At 42.0% G+C, this 8,849-nt stretch overlaps 1 protein-coding gene across 1 annotated transcript in view; it reads left to right on the top strand.

The window, feature by feature from the left end:
* The first annotated feature begins 811 nt into the window (after positions 1 to 811).
* The window catches only part of tsnare1 (T-SNARE Domain Containing 1), a 113,841-nt gene continuing 105,803 nt past the window's right edge, over positions 812 to 8,849 (top strand). Inside the window, exon 1 of the mRNA XM_031575781.2 lies at positions 812 to 905. The gene's annotated coding sequence lies outside the window, so the exon portion shown is untranslated. The remainder of the gene's footprint in view (positions 906 to 8,849) is intronic.

Genomic DNA, 8,849 nt, shown 5'->3' with positions numbered 1-8,849 from the left:
AGAAACTTTATAAACTATACCTTTCAAGCATACGCACAAGGTGACACATTACTGCAATACAATTATAAAGAGCACAGCCATTAAAGCAGAGAAGAAAACAGAAAAAAGTACAGTAAAATGTAATAATATAGATAAACTAAACTTAAAATAAACCCAAGAGGTAAAACAAGCATACGATGAATAGATGATGTATATATATATATATATGTGTGTGTGTGTATATATATATATATTTATTATTGTTATGTTTTTACTTGGTCTCAATTCTGGCTGCTGTGTTTTGTATTGACTTTAGCTTCAAAATGGTTTGGTTACTAGGTGAAAAATAACAGTGCATTGCAGTAGTCCAGATGGGAAGAGATAAATCCATGAGTCATTTTCGAGAAATCTGTCGAAGATGATAAAAACAAGACTGTGAGAGTTTCTTCACACAATCTCAAAATTGAGATTCTTATCAAAGAAACCTCCAGGATTTTTTTACTGTGGAGTTGACAAATGCTGTGGGGGACTGAAGGGGGGTGTTAGTCTGTTGGAGTTAAGTCTGTTGTAGGTGTAAGTGATAATTTTGCCTGCTCCAATCAAGCTGATCATGCTGTGAGATATATATATATATACAGTATATATCTCGTTAGACTACAAATAGAAATGTCAGTAATTGTAATTATAAATAATATATATATAATATATTTTATTTTTATTATAATATATATATAATAAAAATTACCGATATTTCTATGTGTAGTCTGACAACAGAAATAAAACTACACCACCCAGAATTCCCTGGCTTTTATAGTGTGTCACATGACAGCTAGAGAGGAGCAGGTGGACCTGGGTCATGTGATGTTGTTAGCCGAGCAGCTGCGACTGATCTGAATGCTAGGGCACCACGCTCTCTCCAGAGGAAGGTAACGTGTTTCGACGTGTTTTGTGTTTTCTAAGGCTTAACAATGGGCATGTCTCCCCTGCTGAGTGTGAGAGGAGGGAGAGGAGGAGGAGAGAGAGGGGGAGAGAGCAGAAGAGAGGAGGATGGGGAAGAGGGGGAGGGGAAGATGCTAGTGAGGATGCTTCATCTCTCTCTCTGTATGTCTCTGCTAGTTGTGCTAGCAACAGTAGCACTGTCCAGGAAGCAGCACTGTTTGTGATTCTTATGGTTCTGTTCAGAGCAAACAGTGGCAGGTGCCCTGGTTTGTGTGTGGAAGAAATTATGTTTTATCAAAAGAAACAAAGACAGACATGCAATGAGATGCTCATCTCAGCTAGTGGCTTTTCTGATTTATTGTGATGCTGCATTCTGTGTTGGCAGTGTGTGTGTGTGTGTGTGTGTGTGTGTGTGTGTGTGTGTCCACAGCCTCTCCCTAGTCCTCAGTCACAGACATGCACTGAGCTCATGTGCATCGGTCTCCTAGCCAACCAATCTGTGAGGTGTGACTCATCGTCTACCTCGTCCCCTCCCTCCACCCTCCCTCGACCAATAGCACCGGGTGTTTTTGCCTGGCTCATGTCTAAGCTTGGTCTTGGTGCTTTGTTTGTTGACAGATGTTGCTACTTAGAAGACTGCGTCCACACTGACAGAGGTTTATTAGGTGTGATCTCCTGGATGCCCTGCCATCCCTAAGAGGCGCATCTCACTGCTTTCTGTCCCAAGGCAACACTGCTGCTCGAAATGGCAATGTGTTTAATTGAATACTATATGCTATATGCAATGCTATACACAGAATGCATAGTATATTAAGTGTATGTTCATTTCATATATTGTATGTTGTGTATATGAAATGTGAACATGGTGGTAAGCATGATTGTCACAATCAACAAGCATTTTGACCTTAGAAATGGTCCGTTAGGTTTTGTATTACAGCTTAAGTTTGCAGAGTTGCGTGTGATTTTACGAGTTAACTGCGTACATCCTGGCAGAGAATGTCACTCGTCTGTCTCAAAGTCTGTCTGTTTATCTGTTTGATTTCTTTCCTTCTGCTCTTCCTGATCTCTTCTTTTTATTTCAATTGTTTCTTCATTTGAGCCTATCCCTCTGTTTTTATTCATTTTGTAATTCTTTCTTTTTCCTCTTTATTTAATTTCTTTCTTTCTTTCTTTCTTTCTTTCTGTCTCTTTCTTTCAGTCATATGCTGCCTGCTTGTGTGGGTGTGTGGGTGGCTGCATGACTCACGTCTCATAGAGCTGCCCACCTCAGCGCCTCTCCAGCTCTCCAGGCTTAGCTGTCCTTGCCGCTCACACAGCCCTCACACAACTACCACACCTCACACACAACTCACACACAGCTAACGCTCCTCAAACACAGCTAACACACACAGCTAACACACCTCACACACAGCTAACGCTCCTCACACACAGCTAACACACACAGCTAACACACCTCACACACAGCTAACACACCTCACATACAACTCACACACAACTAACACACCTCACATACAACTCACACACAGCTAACGTAGGGTGACCAGATTTGAGTTTGTGAAAAAGAGGACACTTCGTCGCGGACCCCGCCCCCTCCCCCTCGATGGAGTTTTTGGACATATTTTTCACATGCAGATGACCCCGTCCCCTTCCCGCGACGAAGTTTTGAGATCTTTTTTACATGCAGATTTCATGTACTATTGTAAACGATGCAACTAGTGGAGGCGGCAAGGCGCTCAGTGTTGCCAGATTGGAAATGGCGTATTGTAATGTAACAGCGAGGTTACGCACAGGGGCGAATCTAGGTTCCCACTTTTGGGGGGGGGCTAAGCCCCTAGATAAAACCTATTCTTTTTTCTGTGACCCAGTAAAACTAGGGGGGTCTGGGGGCGTGCTTAAATAGTGTCCTCTAGTGGGTTTTAGGAAGAGAAATTAACCAATTTAGATTTAAAATATGGCACAACAATAAACATATTGAAGACATCTGCTGAGATATGTGCTAATTATACTGTAGCATGGTAGGGATTTGCAGCTCAAGTGAGTAGGTAAACGTTGTAGGCTAGAGTTCACCAGCTAGTTATAGCTGGCGGAGCTACTGAGTAGGGTAGCATACCCACAGGATCAATGAACCGGCATGATAAAAGAGAGCCACGACATCTATAATTAACTCGTGATTTAACCATTTCGTTTCTTTTACTATTTAAAACTTCATGTGCTATAGCCTACCTTTATATCCAGCAGCTGATTATGGCAGCTTTCACCAGCTTGGGTCGGACAGTCGCTCCAAGTCTGTTTACTAGACGTTATCACCGTCTGTCTGCACGCTCGCGAGGCTCACTCACGACCAAACAGAGCCGTGCACTTGCCATCACAGTCTCAAACAGGCGGGATTCGTGTACTACTTGAGTCCATTTTATTTCTAACTCTAAAAATTAAACAAAATAAGTTCACTAAATAGGTTGTTAGGTGTTAATTTGACAATCTCAAAATACAAATAAAAAAATATATATATTTTTGCAGGGGGCTAAGGAAACTTTTGGGGGGGGCTCCAGCTCCAGCTCTATCTAGGGATAGATACGCCACTGGTTACGCACCATGCCATTCTTAAAATTTCTGTCCAGGTGTCTCACATCCTCAATTACGTCACCAACCAAATGCAAGCCATCACGTAATTGACGCTACATTCATCACAGTATCAAAGGCACAAAATGATCGCATTTGGAGGATAATTTTCCTATCTGGCAACACTGGGAAGGTGGTCGACCAATGACAGTTCTCTCTACAGTTAGAGCTCGCGCAAGAAGGTGGAACGTAAGGGAGATACCGTTTCCAAAACTTGTAAGGAGGTAATAACTAGTTTGTGAAAGACAGAAACACAAATATCCGACGAGGCAAAATCCCGGACGTTTTTGGAATCCCATTTTTTAGGTCTCGAAAAGAGGACATGTCCGGGTAAAAGAGGACGTCTGGTCACCCTAGCTAACGCTCCTCACACACAGCTAACACACACAGCTAACACACCTCACACACAGCTAACGCTCCTCACACACAGCTAACACACACAGCTAACACACCTCACACACAGCTAACAGACCTCACATACAACTCACACACAGCTAACACACCTCACACACAACTCACACACAGCTAACGCTCCTCACACACAGCTAACCCACCTCACACACAGCTAACACAACTCACACACAGCTAATGCTCCTCACTCACAGCTAACGCTCTTCACATACAACTCACACTCACTAGATTGGCTAACTATGTGTAAGAATAAGGGTGATTTGGGCGTGCATTAAGGCTACATTTTCCGGTAGTGATAGACCTTTATATTGAATGATCATTCTGATTGGTTGAAAAGTGTGCTGACCATGCCATTTCGTCACATTCACAGTTTGGTTATGGGCACTAATCTCTCTATTTTTCCTATTTTCCTCAAAATGTGTATAAACACAGGATGGAAGTCATGTAATTTACAGTCTCTCATGAGTAAAAATAAGAACACATTCTTACATGGCCCTTGCTGCATTGTAACCATACCATCATGTTTTATGCAAGCTATAAGTTATCAAAATGTACTTGACTTGTGCTTAGAGCAGTGAGAGAGAAAGAATGACCCTTCACAAACATGAGTATGTGAACACATGACCGTTGTATACAGGGGCAGGCTGTCAAATGCTCAAATGAATCAGTGTTGTTGTTTTCTATTTGTATTACCCTGTTGACATCTCTGGAGAGATGTTAATATATCTTTCCTAATCTGATATTTGGTGGTGGTCGTTAGAGCTCTCTGACGTGTCTGCAGAAAACGTTCTCTTCATTTCAGTATGCAACAAGCCTTATAAGAAAGACAAGAATATTGTGGTCCAGTAGTACAAATAGGGGATACTTTAGAACTAGATCCCTCACACACTGAAAACTTTTTTTTTTAGGCTCAAAGGAACTTTGTACACACTTTCACAAAATGTCTGCAAATCTCAAAGGTTATGGTGTCATTTTGTTTTAAGTGATGCTTACTCTGTATTTGTCATCCTTATGTGAGTCACTATCATTATTATTATTATTATTATTATTATTATTATTATTTCAAACTTTTGTTGGTAACTGTTTTTTAGTTACCAACCAAATGAATGCCGAAGGTATATTGTCATGTGAAAGGAAGGGTAAACACACTTGTCGTTCCCACTAGCCGCAGAACGTTATCAGTATGTATTATGCTGTTTTTGGGTTGGGTGTTGGCAAAATATGTTGGCTAGTTTTAGAGAATAAACTCCATAATCATCTGCTTCACTGCTGGTAAGGAGGAAAACTACCTGTGGTGGCTCTACGAGGGTCTTGACCTTGAAGGCAGGGAAAGGGCTTTCTTTTTGCTGAAAAGAAAACAATGAAAATGATCATTATTATTATTATAAGGAGCTTTTTTAACAAATCAGTGTACACTTAGGTTCAAATTCCTTTCCTCAATTATGCTTACTCTTGATTAGACTGCTGACGAGAGTGGACACAATGAATCTGTAATTAAAATGACAATCGTCGCATATCACAGAAAAAAAAGAGTCACATCATTAAAAAATAATTTTCCTGCCAATCCTGAGATTATGTCAAGAGTGAGCACTGGGGTGAGATTGGATTGTAATTGCTAGATTGCATAAGTAAGTGACTCGAAATCAGGAAGGTAATTGAGCACCATTGTATGATCGTCGGAGAAGTACGGTCTGGGGAGAAAATGGCAGACCCCAGCAGCTCAGATGACAAGGTCGGGGAGCTGGTGATCTGTGAATAATTGCAGGACTGCGTACTTTGGGTGTAATTAAAACAATCAGCTTGGCCGGTGGATCAGAGATACACACACGCTGATAGGGATAAGAGGCAGGCCTGCCCCTGCCACACTGGGACTGTGAAGAAGATGGCTGAGCGTGAGCTGGCTGCAGAGTGCTCCAGCTGACCAGCACAGGCTGGAAGAGAGACTTCTTCTCTTGGGGATGGTGGCAGGCGTCCAACCGGAGCATTTGGCTGGGTGGTGGCAGACGGGCTTTTATCAGGAGCGAGTGTGAAGACTTGAGATTTTAAATGGTGGTGCTTCCTCCACCTCGCGTTGACCCCTAAGCTGTGAGGAGAGTGTCTGGACTCTTGTCATTTCCTTATTGCTAATGATACCCTGCCAGTCACTGATTGATCCATACTGTAGCTGTACGTGGCACAGGTACATTGATATTAAACAGCGTTGATAAATGAACTACACGCTAGTCTTGGCAATCTCGGACGGCATGTCTGCCAGTGAGTAGTAGTAGAAGATCTGATATCACACATACCTTCAAAAGGTCTGAAACAAATGCACAGTGTGTTAAATGTCACATGTCGCCACGTGATGCAGTGCTATATGGGTTGGGAGAATATCACCATTTTTTTTTTTTTGCTGACTTATGTGTTACAGTATGTGTACACGTGCAGTACAGCTTCGTGTTCAGTCATCTCTGGTGTGTGCTAGTTTCTGACAGAACAGGTGTAAACATGATGATAACGAGTGCTTTGCGAACTTCTTGCTCATCATTGCATTGAAGTAAAAGCAAATGCGTTTGAGGTCTTTTGCCCACTGTTTTTCCCTTGATTTAAGCGGGCCATTGATTACACGTGAATAGTTAAGTAATTGATTGTTGCTGGTTATTAACCTCTGGGAACTTTCTGCTCAGTGTTGCACCAAGTGAAGACAGCCCTTAATCACTCACAAATGGCAGCCTCTAATGAAATCAGTTCCTGGTTCTGCTCTCTAACTTTATTTGTTCCAGGAAGTATTGACAAGGGCACCAGAGTGCCAAAGTTTACTTTAGAACAGCATTAGGAATGAAAGAAAGAAGTAGTAGGAGAGAAAGAGAGTGGGAGAGAAAGACAGGGAGAGGGAGAGAAAGAGAGAGGGGAGGAGATGGGGGAGAAGAATAATCTGTGTATGCAAGGAAAACAGAAATGATGTATCAGTGCATTGCATTCCTCTGAGGAGATATATCTGTTGTCAAGTCAATATACTGTACTACAACAACAACACAACAACAACAGCAATAGTAATAGTGAGGAGATATACTTGTAGTCAAGTCAATATACTATACTACAACAATACTATACTACAACAATAACAACAATTATTAACAACAATAATACAAATAGTAATAGTAATATAAATGTATTTATTTATTTGTTTGTTTGTCTCTGCATGGCAAACCCAGTGCCTTTTCGAATCAATAATAATAATAATAATAATAATAATTTCATTAAAATCTCAAATGTTTCCTGAAACTTCCTGTAGGCTAATGGCTGATGACTAGTGATGCGAGTCAGATTGACAGCAGACACGACCATCTGCTCTGTGACGTCAGAGGCCTTCGCTGCTCACCTCTAAACCCCACTCCTCACAAGCCAGCCTGGGGCCCCTGACAAGGCCAAAACTTGTGGACATGTGAAATGTGTGTGTTGGTGTTGAAAACCACCACAGAGCGCTATTTGTGCGTGTGTGTGTGTGACAACCCTACCCTGGCCTAAATACCTCACCAGGAGCCGTGCTGAGCTGCGCGTCACTGCATGAGCATGGAGTCGCACGTACTGTATGTACAGTCTGTCTCTGGAGGGAGGTGTGAGATTGGGGTTGGATGTTTGAAAGCACCGAGTCCTGAACCTATCTGCAGGGATATTTTCATTTCCATATAGCAGATACCATAGAGACTTTATTCACCCCGATTCAAAGTGATATGTAATAAATATGCATTTCCAGTATGTCATCATCATATGATTTTACATAAGGATTTTATAACAGTCTATATATATATATAGCAGTCAAAAATATGTTTTAGCAATTGACATAGCATATGTCAATATTTGCTAGATGACATTTTAAAACATTTTTATAACACAAAAGTAATTTTATATAAATAAAATGAACATAGTTAAATAACATGACACACGGAATTGTCATTGTGTTTGATAATGAACAGTCTGTAATGATAAAGCCATAACATGATTAGGTTTTGCTTGTCAATACAGTGTGATTTAATTTCATTATACATCTTATGTCACTTTGTGGCAACTGATGAAGTATTTATGAACACAGATGCATAGCTTTTTTAGGCTACTGGTATAAAGTGTTCATGAACACAGATGTATAGCTGTGTGTGTGTGTGTGTGTGTGTGTGTGTGTGTGTGTGTGTGTGTGTGTGTGTGTGTGTGTGTGTGTGTGGCCTTGGCCTTGCTAAGTACCTTGCTCTAAAAGGTTGAGCTAGAGCAACACTAGTTAGATCCTGTTAGGTCCCCAATTATATGTTGTAAGTACAAAATGGGGAAGTGGTAGTTATTCATGTGTGCAAATCACCTCACCTCACAGCAGCGGCCCCTGGCCAGATGCAGGTCTCTGACTTTGCTGGAGGATAATAATGAAATATACATGTGCATATGTACAGCCTTTGCACCTGCTCAGATGACAGGAACATTTGTGGAAAAATGGCTAGCAGCACTTTTACCTTTCAGGATTACTCCTCAGTTTTGGACCACTCCCAGTAGGCCATGTGTGTGTGTGTGTGTGTGTGCGTGTGTGTACTTCCGTGTGTGTGTGTGTGTTTGTGTGATTCCCTATATCCCTGTCTGTCCTCCCCCCCTCTCCTGGTTGGGGTTTGGGACGCGTGGGCGTGAGACTGTAGGCGAGTGGTCCCCAGGAGGCGCTAGCTCCAGGGTGAAACATATGTGGCCGAGGGGACCACCAGAAGGCCTGGGCCTGGGTGTCAGTTGCCCATCTGCCACCTTCCCTACCCAAAGCCAGAAAGCCACGGATGCCCAAGGGAGGGTTGGACTCTCTGCGCTGTATGATGGCTGCATCGCAACAGGCATTAAAATCACTCTCAGCACATTAGGGGGATTGATTTTTTGTTGTTGTTAAAAGCCATGGT

This window comes from Clupea harengus, chromosome 11, assembly GCF_900700415.2.
Source record: "Clupea harengus chromosome 11, Ch_v2.0.2, whole genome shotgun sequence".
Lineage (NCBI taxonomy): Eukaryota > Metazoa > Chordata > Actinopteri > Clupeiformes > Clupeidae > Clupea > Clupea harengus.
Note: the sequence above shows the minus strand (reverse complement) of the source record. Positions and strands in the feature narration are given on the sequence as shown.